The following is a 14,061-nucleotide window of genomic DNA, read 5'->3' as shown; positions in this document are numbered from 1 at the left end:
TCCACTACCCTACTAAGTCTCCGTGATCCCAGTCTCGAGCATCAAACTAAGGCAGACAAAAGATTATGTGGCTCTGCATCGGGCGGCCAAGCTCACCCTAGCTGCTGCAATGAAAAGGAAGGAGGCACCGGCTATCTCCCTTTGGCATTCGCGCCTATGGAATCTACTGAGCTTAGAGAGGATGGCTGACATCTTCCTGGATGATTTAAAGAACTTTGAATTCCGCTGGGGCCCATTGGTCACTTTTCTCTCCAAGGGTCTTCCATCTGCAGTGTGTCCTGCTAGCGTTAGAGCCCTCCACCTATTCTAATTGTGATTTCCTGACACTATGCGTACTTGACCTCTGTTTTCTGTAAATTGCTACCACCACTGGGGAGGGAGAGGGTTTTGGGGGGAGGGTTTTTTGTATTTTGTTGTTGTTTGTGTGATATTCCTACTTATCGTTCCTCTACTGCAATGCCTGCAGGGGAACTTGAGTGTGGAAGCTATCCGATAGACTTACCGCATTGCGGTGGCTATCAATTTTTGCCTTAGGACCATAGGCTGCCATCCGAGCCACCGAGAGGGCATCCACCCTGAGCCTTCGCAACTTCCCCACTTAAATTGGCAAGCCGTTTGGTATTCCCCTTATATGTTAGAAGCTGTATCCTCCAGAGAGCTACCTTGTGTGTTAAGGGACTGGCTAAATGGAGTTTCGTCTTGCTTCAATATGTTGCCTATGGGCTTTGATTTCATTGCTACCCCCTGCGTGGGACGATGTGCGGGATTATCGCATGTTTTTGTGTTAAAATATTAATAAACATACCTTTGACAAAAAAAAATCAGGTTCATTATTTTGTATAACAGGCAAACATATAAAGACGAACTAGCACCCCTGAAAAAACACCAGTTGAAATCATTCAGCAAAAAGGCTCCCTGGTTCAATGATGACCTCAAAAAATCCAAGAAGACATGCCGCACCCTGGAAAAGAATTGGAGAAAAGAACCTACCTCAGACAACATGACCTCCCTCAAGACAGCCACCCGCAAACACCACCAACTGATCCGATCCGCCAAGAAATCAGCATTTAAGGACCGTCTCGACAACAATTCTCATAACAGCAAGGAACTCTTCAATATCGTCAAAGAATTCACCAACCCTCCCGCAGCATCCAACGACATCACTAACTCCCAAGACCTCTGCAATGCACTATCCTCCTTCTTCTACAACAAAATTGCCGACATCCACAACAGCTTCAAGAACACTCCCAATGACCAACTCACCCCACCCCCTTCTGTTCCCACCCCTCCAACTAACTACCTCAATTCCTGGAACCCAATCACCATTGAAGATACCATTCGCCTCATGAACTCAATCCACTCTGGCTCACCTTCTGACCCCTGCCCCCACTACATCTTCAACAAAGCTGACTCCATCATCGCTCCCCAACTCCGCGATGTCATCAACTGCTCCTTCAACTCAGCCACCTTTCCAGAAATATGGAAACACGCCGAACTCAGCGCCCTTCTAAAAAAACAACAGCAGACCCCTCAGAACTGAAAAATTACCGACCCATCTCCCTCCTCCCTTTCCCGGCCAAAGTCATCGAGAAAGCCGTCAACAGCCAACTCGCAGCCTTCCTTGAATCCAACAACTCCCTGGATCCCTCACAGAACGGCTTTCGAGCCAAACACAGCACCGAGACCGCCCTCATTGCGGCGACCGACGACATCCGAGCACTCCTGGACAACGGTGAAACAGTGGCCCTCATTCTTCTTGACCTCTCCGCCGCCTTCGACACTGTTTGTCACAACACCCTCATACAACGCCTCAACAACATCGGCATACAAGGAAAAGCCTTGGACTGGATCATCTCGTTCCTAGCCGGGAGAACACAGAGAGTCCGACTCCCCCCTTTCTACTCAGAGCCCACCGAAGTCATCTGCGGCGTACCTCAAGGCTCCTCACTCAGTCCCACCCTCTTCAACGTCTACATGAGTCCCCTCGCCTCCATCGCACGTCGACACAACCTCAACATCATCTCCTACGCCGACGACACCCAGCTGATACTTTCCCTTACCAAAGACCCCAACACCGCCAAGGACAACCTTCACGAAGGTATGAAAGAAGTAGCCGATTGGATGAAACAGAGCCGCTTAAAACTCAACTCAGACAAAACTGAGGTGCTCATCCTTGGATCCTCCCCCTCAGCTTGGGACAACTCTTGGTGGCCTTCCGCTTTGGGATCAGCGCCCACACCCACTGACCACGCACGTAACCTTGGCTTCATTCTAGACTCCTCTCTCTCAATGTCCAGACAAGTCAACGCCGTTTCGTCCTCCTGCTTCAACGTCCTTCGCATTCTCAAAAAGATCTTCCGCTGGATCCCCCTCGAAACAAGAAAGACTGTCACCCATGCACTGGTCACGAGTCGACTGGACTATGGCAACACTCTCTACGCCGGAATTACAACAAAATTGCAGAAAAAGCTCCAGCGCATCCAAAACGCATCAGCGAGACTCATATTAGACATCCCGCGCCAAGAGCACATCACCGGTCACTTAAAAAACCTCCACTGGCTTCCCGTCAACAAAAGAATTACTTTCCGCCTTCTTACCCACGCACACAAGGCCCTTTATAATCTAGGACCAGAATGCCTCAACTCCCGACTATCCTTCTACTATCCCACCCGCCAACTAAGATCATCCATTCAAGCCCTCGCCGCAGTCCCGCGCATCCGAAAAACCACCATGGGTGGCAGATCCTTCTCCTTCCTGGCTGCCAAGACCTGGAACTCACTCCCCACCCACCTCCGCCTTACTCAAAATCACATCTCCTTCAGAAAAGAACTGAAAACTTGGCTATTCGATAAACAATGAACCCCTCCCTCTAGCGCCTTGAGACCCTCTGGGTGAGTAGTGCGCTTTACAAATGCCTGAACTTGAACTTGAACTTGAACTATAAAGTAAGGATTTCCTTTCTTCAAGCCTTTTTAAATAAGCATATCTGTGGTTCTGGTTTTAAACAATGACTGTCCTTTTAAAAAAGTGGCGCAAAACTTTTCATGTTTCAAGTTAGGCTTCTGTGCTTAGGCTTATGAATGAATGCGTCTAAATATGATAGGCAAGGGATGCAGCTTGCTTTTCCTATGTGGAATTATCAAAATGATTGGTTTTATTGAAAAAATGTAAAAACATTATTAATTATGAACAAATATTTAAAAAATGAGTGCCATTAAATTAGTTTTTTAATTTGTATAAAGCTTAATACTCATACTGTGACCTCCTAGCATTAAAATTAAATTTAAGTTGTGTTGTACCGCATAATGAGGACATTTGCATATGAAATATCTCTCTGTGAGGCGTAATAAACCCATTTTTTTAAAGGATAATTATAATATATTTCAAATTTTTTATTCCTGGGCTATCTAAAGAACATTCTGAGGATGATTATTATGCAAAAAAATGATAGTATATTCATTTTTAAGTGCCCCAAATATCAAAGTCGAAAATAGGAAAAATTCACTAATTTAAAAAAAAATTGTGCATTCAGAGCAGTTTTAAAGTGCCTTAGGCTTCAGTAAATGCATACATTTAGGTATAAAACAAATAGGTGACCTTTATATTGCTGCAAATGTCTACTGCACACTGCTTATAACTAAAAATATGTATAAAAAATGAGCAGAAGTTATTCTCTTAACCCTAAAACTGACAAACAGGGGAATGGGGATGCATTCGCACACAGAATAGGACAGCTGGGAAGAGTTAAAAGTCAGTTCTATATTTAGAAGCCTGGCAGGGCTACCAGAGTCTGCTTTGACATTTTGACATCTGAAACTTTTTGAAAGACAAGATGGCAGCGCAGAGAAAGAAGGAGAAGCTTTACTTTTTTTGGCAAAAGCAAGCACTTTATGCACTCATATGATAGAAAACTATATAATGGTATATGTGAACTTTGATTAACAGATAGCTTTCATTTTTTTATACAGCACTAATGCTTTTTGTCTGAGGTTTACTGTAAAAAAAAAAAGCTAAGGCAATGAAATTTAGTTTGAATTCATTCGCCCCCATGTTTCACTTGTACATTTGCTAAAAGGATTGGGGTTTGGGTATTCATGTATTTTTTTATCTCTCTCAAAAGTGCTATGTACCTCCTATAACTTTGTTTATGCCCAGTCGCTACAAATAGGGGTTGATAGTGTTGACAGAAGTGAACCCTGTTTCAGGTTTCCTACTGTCAAAATGGGGAAAGGAGGCTTTCTCCTCTACAAATTGAGGCTAGGTAATATGTATGTTGCTCTCTCTTTTTCTCAATTTCTTTTAGCCTGTCTAAATTGTCTGTGAAATAGCAATGAGACATTAAATTGGCTATTCAGTAATACTGTTTTAAACATTGTTAGCATTAATAAAATGAATAAATATGTTATGTTACTGCCCATCCTGTTTGATGAAATTATGACAGGATCAGTAGTCTAGATTGTTGTTGATGGACAGAATGTAGAACAATGTCATACATTCACCCCAGTACAGAGATCTGGGCCTAAATCCATCGTTTTTTGCACCCCACACCACCCCAGTTCAGACATGGCCATATGCAAATCAACCTGGACCCTGTGCCTCATGGGAACAGTCCAGCCCGAACTGCCAAGCCATGTCTTTCCTGGACCGGAACCAAGCATCCTAGGACCGGTTTCTGGCTATCAGCTGTCTTCAGCCAGGATAGCTTGACTCCAGTGGTGTGGAGAGCATGGGACTCACGTCTGAGCATACCCATCCCACTTGGGGTGACAAATGCAAAAACAACAGTTGATGGACAGAATGTAGAACAATGTCATACATTCACGCCAGTACAGAGATCTGGGCCTATATCCATCGTTTTTTTGCACTCCACACCACCCCAGTTCAGACATGGCCATATGCAAATCAGCCTTGACATTATGCCTCATGGGAACAGTCCAGCCCGAACTGCCAAGCCATGTCTTTTCTGGACCGGAATCAAGCATCCTAGGACCGGTTCCTGGCTATCAGCCATCTTCAGCCAGGATAGCTTGACTCCAGTGGTGTGGAGAGCATGGGACTCACGTCTGAGCATACTCATCCAACTCGGGATGACAAATACAAAAACAACAGTTGATTGACAGAATGTAGAACAATGTCATACATTCACCCCAGTACAGAGATCTGGGCATAAATCCATCGTTTTTTTGCACTCCACACCACCCCAGTTCAGACATGGCCATATGCAAATCAGCCTTGACCCTGTGCCTCATGGGAACAGTCCAGCCCAAACTGCCAAGCCATGTCTTCCCTGGACCGGAAACAAGCATCCTAGGACCGGTTTCTGACTATCAGCCGTCTTCAGCCAGGATAGCTTGACTCCAGTGGTGTGGAGAGCATGGGACTCACGTCTGAGCATACCCATCCCACATAGTTTTGCAAGGGCATTGCTAGTTTTTATTAGCTAGTCTGTGTAAATAAACTGACAGTCCTTATTAGAGCTGATGTTGCATAGTTTGGATCATAAAAAATAGAACGCAGGGAAGATGCGCATGTGATCCTTAGCAAAAAATGTTTTGAAGGAAATATTGGGGCATATTACCAAGGAATAGCGATATTTATCGCAAAATGCGCTTAGCGCATTTTTTTAACCCTGCCTATCGCTGGATATGTTAGCGGAGAAAACATGCTATTAGCAACGTTTTTCTTCATTGTGCTAAAATATCCAGCGATAGCGGCGAAATGTGTGAATATCGCTGAGAATACAGCGATATTCACACATTAGTGAGGAAATGCTCTTAGCCATGTTATCCACCTCCCATTGGATAACATGGCTAAGAACTGGTCTGGGCAGGTGTTAGTATTTGGAGATATTTCCGCTTAGCGCGAATATTTCCATCGCTACGCCTGCCTTGCTAATAGGCGTTAGCGACGTTAGCGACTGCTTTCAGTCGCTAACTGGTTGGGTACGCCCACTTTGCATGTCATTAGCGATAAACATCGCTGACATGCAAAGCGGGCCCCAAACCGCTCGCTATCGCCTAACAGCTGTCTCTAACATCAGTTAGCGACAGCTTGCTAATAGGGCGATAGAATTATCGCAGCTTAGCGGCCGAAAACGGCCGCTAAATCGGCGATAATTGCCTATCGCCCCCCTTGGTAATATGCGCCAGGGTTTTATAGAAAGGAACTCCTGTTAAAGTAGCAGTTTTAGGTTTTCCTGTGGAGAAGCGTGGCTCAGTGGTTAGAGGCGGCAGACCCGGAAGCTGAGATCAGCCGTGGACCAGGGTTCGATTCCCCGCCTCGGCGGGTCTCGGGCTCCAAATTCCACGGACTTGACAATTCTCGCTCCGGTGCCTACTCGACTCACGGGGTCATACTCTGCGACTCTGGGCAATAGCTTGCTTAATCTCCACTACGGCCCCTCACGGCGGGATGCCTGGCTTTCACCTTGTGGATACCCTGCTGGGGTATCTCACAGGGGAATACCAGGACGGGTTCCCTAAGCAAGCGCCTTGATACCTTCGGGTGATACGTGCGCTATATAAGTTGCAATACATTTACATTTACATTACATCCTATAACATGAGAGCATGGTCCTAAGCGTACAATGATAGAATGTAGGTGCTTTTTATTAAGAAGAATCATTTAAGAAGTGTCTGCAGTCCTGTACAAGTAATGTAAAGTTTATGAGCAAAAGTGTAGAACATTTCCTTTTTTGAGGGTTTTCAGATTAGTACACAGGAATACACCAATGTAGGGATTTAGAGTATGTCTGTGTTGTTTTTCTCTGAGTTTAGTAAATGAATACAGACTTCCTTGGCTGCTTGGGATTGGGTGATGTATTACTCTTGTCAGTTCACCAAAGAGTTCCTTTTATACTTGCCAATAGGTCCAGGATGTTGTTTTTTTTTACTCTCTCAAAGATAGATGAAAGTGGTTCTTGGGGGCCTTGCTAATATATGTGGCATCCCAAGACTAGAAAGTATTCTGACCCTATCCTCTCTGTTCATAGACTGTTTCTGTGCCTTGTATAAAGACCATTTGTTCAGGCCTTTGAATTCTGGCCCGAAGTGAATACAAGTTTGCACCTTTGTTTCTTGGTTAAGAGATACCGGAGTACACTGGATGTAATATTTGGCTCCAACGAATGAGCAGTGCGTCAGCAGAGCAATACAGAAGTTAGGGAAGGACTTGAGTTTAGGGTACAGGTGCTGTGTCTCTGGTGCCTGTTAGATTAAAGTGAAGTAAACTGGTGCACTGCCTGAGACACTGGATAGGATCGCTAAGAGCATTTGCCTGTTGGGTGACTGCCCTATCCTGAAAGAAGAGACTTTTCCCTTGAAACTGGGCTGTGATTCTTGAGTTGCGAGTTGTGCAGCTCCACTGTGGAAACAACAACAACAACAACAAGAGCCTGCCTATGAGGCTCAAATGGACACAGGGAGAAGACTCCCCTCTGGCTTGGTTGTACAGAGGCTTTTCTAAGTATTTGGCATAATATTCAATGTCCTGATGATGATCCGCGAATTATAAGTCGGATCGAAATGCCGTCGACACTTGAAACACCTGATACAATTCAAACCTTGCGTGTACCTAATTGTAAAAGTGTGTAATGCGATTTGTTGCCTTTTTGACATTGTTCACTAGCCAAGCACAACAAACCGTAAAGCTTTGCCTAAAGCCCTTTATCTGTCGTTCTCCCTGCTTGTAACTATTTTTCATGTGTTCAGTGGGTCACAGGCTTGTGTGCCACTTTTTGTATTGTTCTGTAAAAAAAATTCCTTCCATTGTCCAAAGTAAATATTAGACCTCTGTCCGGCTGGAAATGTCATTCACATATAGTCACGATTGAGTCTTCATTTATTGCTCTTAATATCCTCCCTTTCCCGGGACCATTGTTGCTTATAAGAAGTACTTCCCAAGGTCCCTGGCTGATCCTTTTGGGTTCCCTTGTTGCTTTAAGATATGGTAAACTAACGTTGACATGCTCTTTGGAAAAGCAGACAGCTTTCTCTCAAAGGTAAAAAGCATTTTCAGGTTTGTTTAAAACCACCAGGTAAGAGGATTTTCTGGATCACAAACACACACTCACACACACACACACATATGCGCAAAAACCACACACATGCACATGCACATCCATGTATACACACACACCCAAAACCAGTGTGGTCAGAAACAACACACATCTCCACATTACAATCCTGCAAGTCTAGGGAAAGCTAGCATCAGATAAAAATTCAAGTATTTAATGTCTATGGAATGTAATGTAAAAAATACAAACGATTCAGTACAAAATTGACTATTGAATTCAATTATACTCACCCGGTGCCCTTAGGATTTCTAATAACTTGGAATCGATATCATCTATAAATAGAAATAAAAAAGGTTAATCCAGTGACCTATTCTTAGGACACCCCCGCGCCGCACGGCCACCAGCTGTCGCGTGTGCCCCCGCCTGCCGCTGCTCTCAGCCTCGCTGAGCCTTCCTTCTCCTGGCCACGCCCCCCCCGCCGTCACTCGTTGTTTGCCGCTTTTCCTTGCTGTTTTTTAAAGTGTCATTGTATTGTATCGTAACCTTTATTTCTTTCCCTTCTTGTTCCTTTACCCGTGTTGTTGTCCCCCTGTGCAGTGCCCCCCGCGCCCACCCGCCCCGCTCCCCGCTTCCCGCCGCCGGGAGTGTGGACACGCCCCCTTTTTTTCTGTACCCTCCCCGCTCCCGCCTCCCAGCTGCTCCTCCTCCTAGCACTTGGCCATAAATGGCGACCGTGCGGTACAGGTGAGTGTGCCCTATTCTTAGGACACCCCCGCGCCGCACGGCCATCAGCTGTCGCGTGTGCCCCCGTCTGCCGCTGCTCTCAGCCTCGCTGAGCCTTCCTTCTCCTGGCCACGCCCCCCCCCCGCCCTCGCTCGTTGTTTGCCGCTTTTCCTTGCTGATTTTTAAAGTGTCATTGTATTGTATTGTAACCTTTATTTCTTTCCCTTCTTGTTCCTTTACCTGTGTTGTTGTCCCCATGTGCAGTGCCTCCCGCGCCCACCCGCCCCGCTCCCCGCTTCCCGCCGCCGGGAGTGTGGACACGCCCCCTTTTTTTCTGTACCCTCCCCGCTCCCGCCTCCCAGCTGCTCCTCCTCCCTGCACTTTGCCATAAATGGCGGCCGTGCGCACGCGCAGCGTTGACGCGCAGCGGGCGCGCCGATTGTGCGCTGAAGGCGCGCCAAAGGTAAGCCCGTCTGCGCCCGTCCACACCTGGACCGCGCCCAGTGCCAGGACCCCTGGCTCCCGCAGTCACCAGCCCTCCCGCCGGACCTACACCGCCACCGACCTCAACGCACTCAACGCCGGAAGACTCCCGGGCTGCTACTGAGCCACCCCGAGACGCACCCACGGACCCTTCTGCTGCAACTCCTGCAAATACACCTGCATCCGGACCTGCACCACCCCAGCAGTGCCCAAGACCTCGACGAGCAACAGCAGCAGTCACCTGAAGTGCATCCTGCTCAACACCCGCTCAGTCCACAGACCCGCGGTCGAGCTCTGGCACCTGCTCGACACCACAACCCCAGACGTCGCCTTCCTCACGGAAACCTGGATGAATGCCTCCTCAGCGCCCGACATCGCCATCACCATCCCGGACGGCTACAAGATCATCCGGAGGGACCGCGTCAACCAGACAGGAGGAGGCATCGCCATCATCCACAGGAACTCCATCCGCATCACGACCAACACCGACGACACCCTCGCACCCGCCGAGCACCTGCACTTCCAGATCCACATCAACCCCAAGACCACCCTCAGAGGCACCCTCATCTACAGACCCCCGGGACCATGCACACAATTCAGCGAGGACATCGCCGACTTCATCTGCCCGCATGCCCTCCCCTCCGCTGACTGCATCCTCCTCGGGGACCTCAACTTCCACCTGGAGAACAACAACGACCGCAACACCACCACCCTGCTGGACAACCTCGCTAACCTCGGACTCAAGCAACTGGTGACCACCCCCACCCACTACGCCGGACACACACTCGACCCCATCTTCTCCTCCAGCAAGGACATCGCCTTCAGCCACGCCACCGGACTCCACTGGACGGACCACAGCTGCGTCCACTTCAGCTTCAAAAGGACCACGATCCACCACCAACAGCAACAGGTTGCACGCAGAAGCTGGAACAAGATCACAGCCGACCAGCTCGCAACTTCCCTGAGCAAGAACCCACCCACCAGCGCAACGAACCCCAGCCAAGCGGCCACCAACCTCTCAAAGTGGATCAACGACTGCGCAGATGACCTCACCCCTCTGAAGACCCCGCCTAGCAGACCCGGCAGCAAGAAAGCCCCATGGTTCACCAACGAACTCAAGAACTCGAAGAAGAACTGCAGAGCCCTTGAGAAAGCCTGGCGCAGAGACCCAACACCAGACAACATGACTGCCCTCAAGCTCGCCACCCGAAAACACCACCAACTGATCCACACCACCAAGAAAACTGCATTCAAGGAACGACTGGACAACAACGCACACAACAGCAAGGAACTCTTCAACATCATTAAAGAGCTCTCCAACCCCAATGCCGGAAACATCACCCCTTCGCAAGACCTCTGTAACTCCCTCGCCTCCTACTTCCACAACAAGATCGCGGACATAGACAACAGCTTCAGCACCCAACCGACGCACGCCACAACCGAACCACCGCCCCCCACCACCACCCTCCGCGCCTGGACCCCGATCAGCGCCGAAGACACCGTCCGCACGATGAACTCCATCCACTCCGGATCTCCGACCGACCCTTGCCCTTACCACGTCTTCAACAAGGCCGACGCTGTCATCGCACCCCACCTGCGGGACATCATCAACACCTCCTTCAACACCGCTACCTTCCCGGAGAACTGGAAGCACGCCGAACTCAGCGCCCTACTAAAGAAGCCATCAGCCGACCCCACCGACCTCAAGAACTACCGACCCATCTCGCTGCTCCCGTTCCCCGCTAAAGTCATCGAGAAGACCGTCAACAAGCATCTGGCCGCCTTCCTCGAGACGAACGGATCCCTCGACCTCTCGCAGTCTGGCTTCCGGGCCAACCACAGCACCGAGACCGCCCTGATCGCAGCCACCGATGACATCCGAGCTCTGCTCGACAACGGAGAACCAGCGGCCCTCATCCTCCTAGACCTCTCCGCGGCCTTCGACACGGTCTGCCACCGTACCCTAGTACAGCGCCTCAGCAACGTCGGAATCCAGGAGAAGGCACTGGAGTGGACCATCTCCTTCCTCGCCGGAAGGACACAGAGAGTCCGCTTCCCCCCGTTCAGATCAGAAGCCACCGAAGTCTTCTGCGGCATTCCTCAAGGCTCCTCGCTCAGCCCAACCCTCTTCAACGTCTACATGAGTCCCCTCGCAGCCATCAAACGCCAGCACAACCTCAACATCATCTCCTTCGCCGACGACACCCAGCTGATCCTCTCCCTCACCAACGACCCCGCCACCGCCAGAGCCAACCTACACGAAGGGATGAAAGAGGTAGCCGAATGGATGAAGAACAGCCGCCTGAAACTGAACTTGGACAAGACGGAAGTCCTCATCCTGGGATCCTCACCCTCCGCCTGGGACGACTCCTGGTGGCCCCCCGCCCTAGGCAGCGCACCCAAACCAACAGACCACGCACGCAACCTGGGCTTCATCCTGGACTCCGCCCTCTCCATGACCAGACAAGTCAACGCCGTCTCCTCGTCGTGCTTTAACATCCTACGCATGCTACGCAAGATCTTCCGGTGGAACTCCACCGAGACCAGGAAGACGGTCACCCAGGCCCTCGTCACCAGCCGACTGGACTACGGCAACTCCCTCCACGCCGGAACCACCGCCAAACTCCAGAAGAGACTCCAGCGGATCCAGAACGCCTCAGCATGACTCATCATGGACATCCCCCGTCGCAACCACATCTCTGGACACCTGAGAGACCTGCACTGGCTCCCGGTCAACAAGAGAATCACCTTCCGTCTCCTCACCCACGCACACAAAGCCCTGCACAACCAAGGCCCAGGATACCTCAACAGCCGCCTCAATTTCTACGCTCCCAAACGCCTGCTTCGATCGACTGGCCACGCCCTCGCCGCCGTCCCCCGCATCCGAAGAGCCACCACAGGGGGAAGGTCCTTCTCCTACCTCGCCGCCAAGACCTGGAACTCCCTCCCGACCCACCTCCGCCTGACCCAGGACCACCTCGCCTTCAGGAAGCAGCTCAAGACCTGGCTGTTCGAGCAGTAGCGGACCCCCCCTCCCCAAGCGCCTTGAGACACTCCGGGTGAGTAGCGCGCTATACAAATGCCTTGATTGATTGATTGATTGATATATTAATTGGTTTGTCCAAAACTATCTTTCAAAATCCAATCAGGTCGGTCACTGGCAGCACAGTGTCGAGAAAAGTATCTAAGATATCAAATACCTGCTCCAGGTTCATCCTCAAGTAGGGTCTAACATGTCAGTGGAAGTGTACCTGCTCCAGGGGCATCCACAAGTAGGGTCTAAAGTGTCAGTGGAAGTGTACTTGCTCCAGGTTGATTCAAAAGTAGGGTCTAATGTGTCACTGGAAGTGCGCCTGCTCCAGGTTCATTCAGAAGTAGGGTCTAAGGTGTCAGTGGAAGTGCACCTGCCTCAGGTTCATCCACAAGTGGAGTCTAATGCATCAGGTGTAGTGTACCTGCTCCAAGTTAAGTCACATGGTCATGTGTTGGATCCCGGACCACAGAGTGAATGGACAGTTCCATACAGTGACTTGGTCACTGGTAGGTTCTTGGTGCGGGTGGTTTTGGTTCAATTACATGGCAGGTCTATCACTGCCCAGAGGAGGTGGGATAACTGACAGGTATCTCCTAGCAACAGAGGAGTGGGCAGAGGACTTCTGAGAAGAGGGCCTGGCTGCCAATCTGCCTGTAGAGAGTGCGATTGGCCACCTGGATTGTTGGATGAGCCAGAGGACTGCCTGAGTCAGAAAGTTTTGAGTATGAGTCTCTTGTGGCAGAGTCTGCGCAGAGAACAAAGGAGTATAACAGCCTCTGTAGAGAATGGTACTTTGCACTCTGTGGGTGCTATGTCTGGACCCATGGAAAGGTTCAGCCTCAGCAAGGGTCCTTTAAGGATGAGTCATCTCCAGGGAAGAAGCCCCCCAAGAGAAAGACAGAAGGATCCAGGCCCAAGCTCAGAAGGGCCTGAGTCTCTTCAACTTTCTGAGGCCCCTTACCCATTCATCATCCAATCCTATGACCTGAAATATAGGATGGGTTAGTTAGCAGCACAGACAGGTTACTATTAAAGGTACCTTCCATGTAGGTTGGTTTGGATCAAAGTTAGTCCTGGGTAGCTGCTGCTGCGCTAAGTTCAGGCATCAGGAAAGCGATGTCTGGAGAAGGTGCTGTAGGCCTAGCAATTATTCTAATTCTTTGTTTCTGGCTATGACTGAGCAGGCCAGAGACAGACCCAATCATTCTACAGATATCGATTCACAAAGACAGAACCCTTGACACAGAAGAAGAGGGAAATTCCTAACACGGACGTACGTACCTGCACTACATAACCCACACTGCTGGTCTTCTTCAGTCCCAGACTAGAACATTCATGGTGCTGTTCTTCAGTTCCACGCTAGAGTATTCATGGTGCTGTTCTTCTTCAGTCCCACTCTAGAGTATTCATGGTGCTGTTCTTCTTCAGTAACACAGTAGAGCATTCATGGTGCTGTTCTTCTTCAGTCCCACACTAGAGTATTCGTGGTGATGTTCTTCTTCAGTCCCACACTAGAGTATTTATGGTGCTGTTCTTCTTCAGTCCCACACTAGAGTATTCATGGTGCTGTTCTTTTTCAGTCCTACTCTAGAGTATTCATGGTGCTGTTCTTTTTCAGTCCCACTCTAGAGTATTCATGGTGCTGTTCTTCTTCAGTAACACAGTAGAGTATTTATGGTGCTGTTCTTCAGCAACACAGTAGATTATTTATGGTGCTGTTCCTCTACACTCCTACTCTAGAGTATTCATGTTGCTGTTCTTCAGCCCCACACTAGAGTATTCAAGTTGCTGTTCTTCAGTCCCACAC

General features: G+C 49.2%; 1 long non-coding RNA gene across 1 annotated transcript in view; it reads right to left on the bottom strand.

Annotated features, from left to right (window-relative positions):
• The window catches only part of LOC144772196 (uncharacterized), a 96,856-nt gene that overhangs the window by 32,166 nt on the left and 50,629 nt on the right, over positions 1-14,061 (bottom strand). Inside the window, exon 2 of the long non-coding RNA XR_013599686.1 lies at positions 8,305-8,346. This is a non-coding gene — a long non-coding RNA (uncharacterized LOC144772196). The remainder of the gene's footprint in view (positions 1-8,304; positions 8,347-14,061) is intronic.

The sequence above is a fragment of the Lissotriton helveticus genome, chromosome 8, assembly GCF_964261635.1.
Source record: "Lissotriton helveticus chromosome 8, aLisHel1.1, whole genome shotgun sequence".
In the NCBI taxonomy this organism is placed as follows: domain Eukaryota; kingdom Metazoa; phylum Chordata; class Amphibia; order Caudata; family Salamandridae; genus Lissotriton; species Lissotriton helveticus.
Note: the sequence above shows the minus strand (reverse complement) of the source record. Positions and strands in the feature narration are given on the sequence as shown.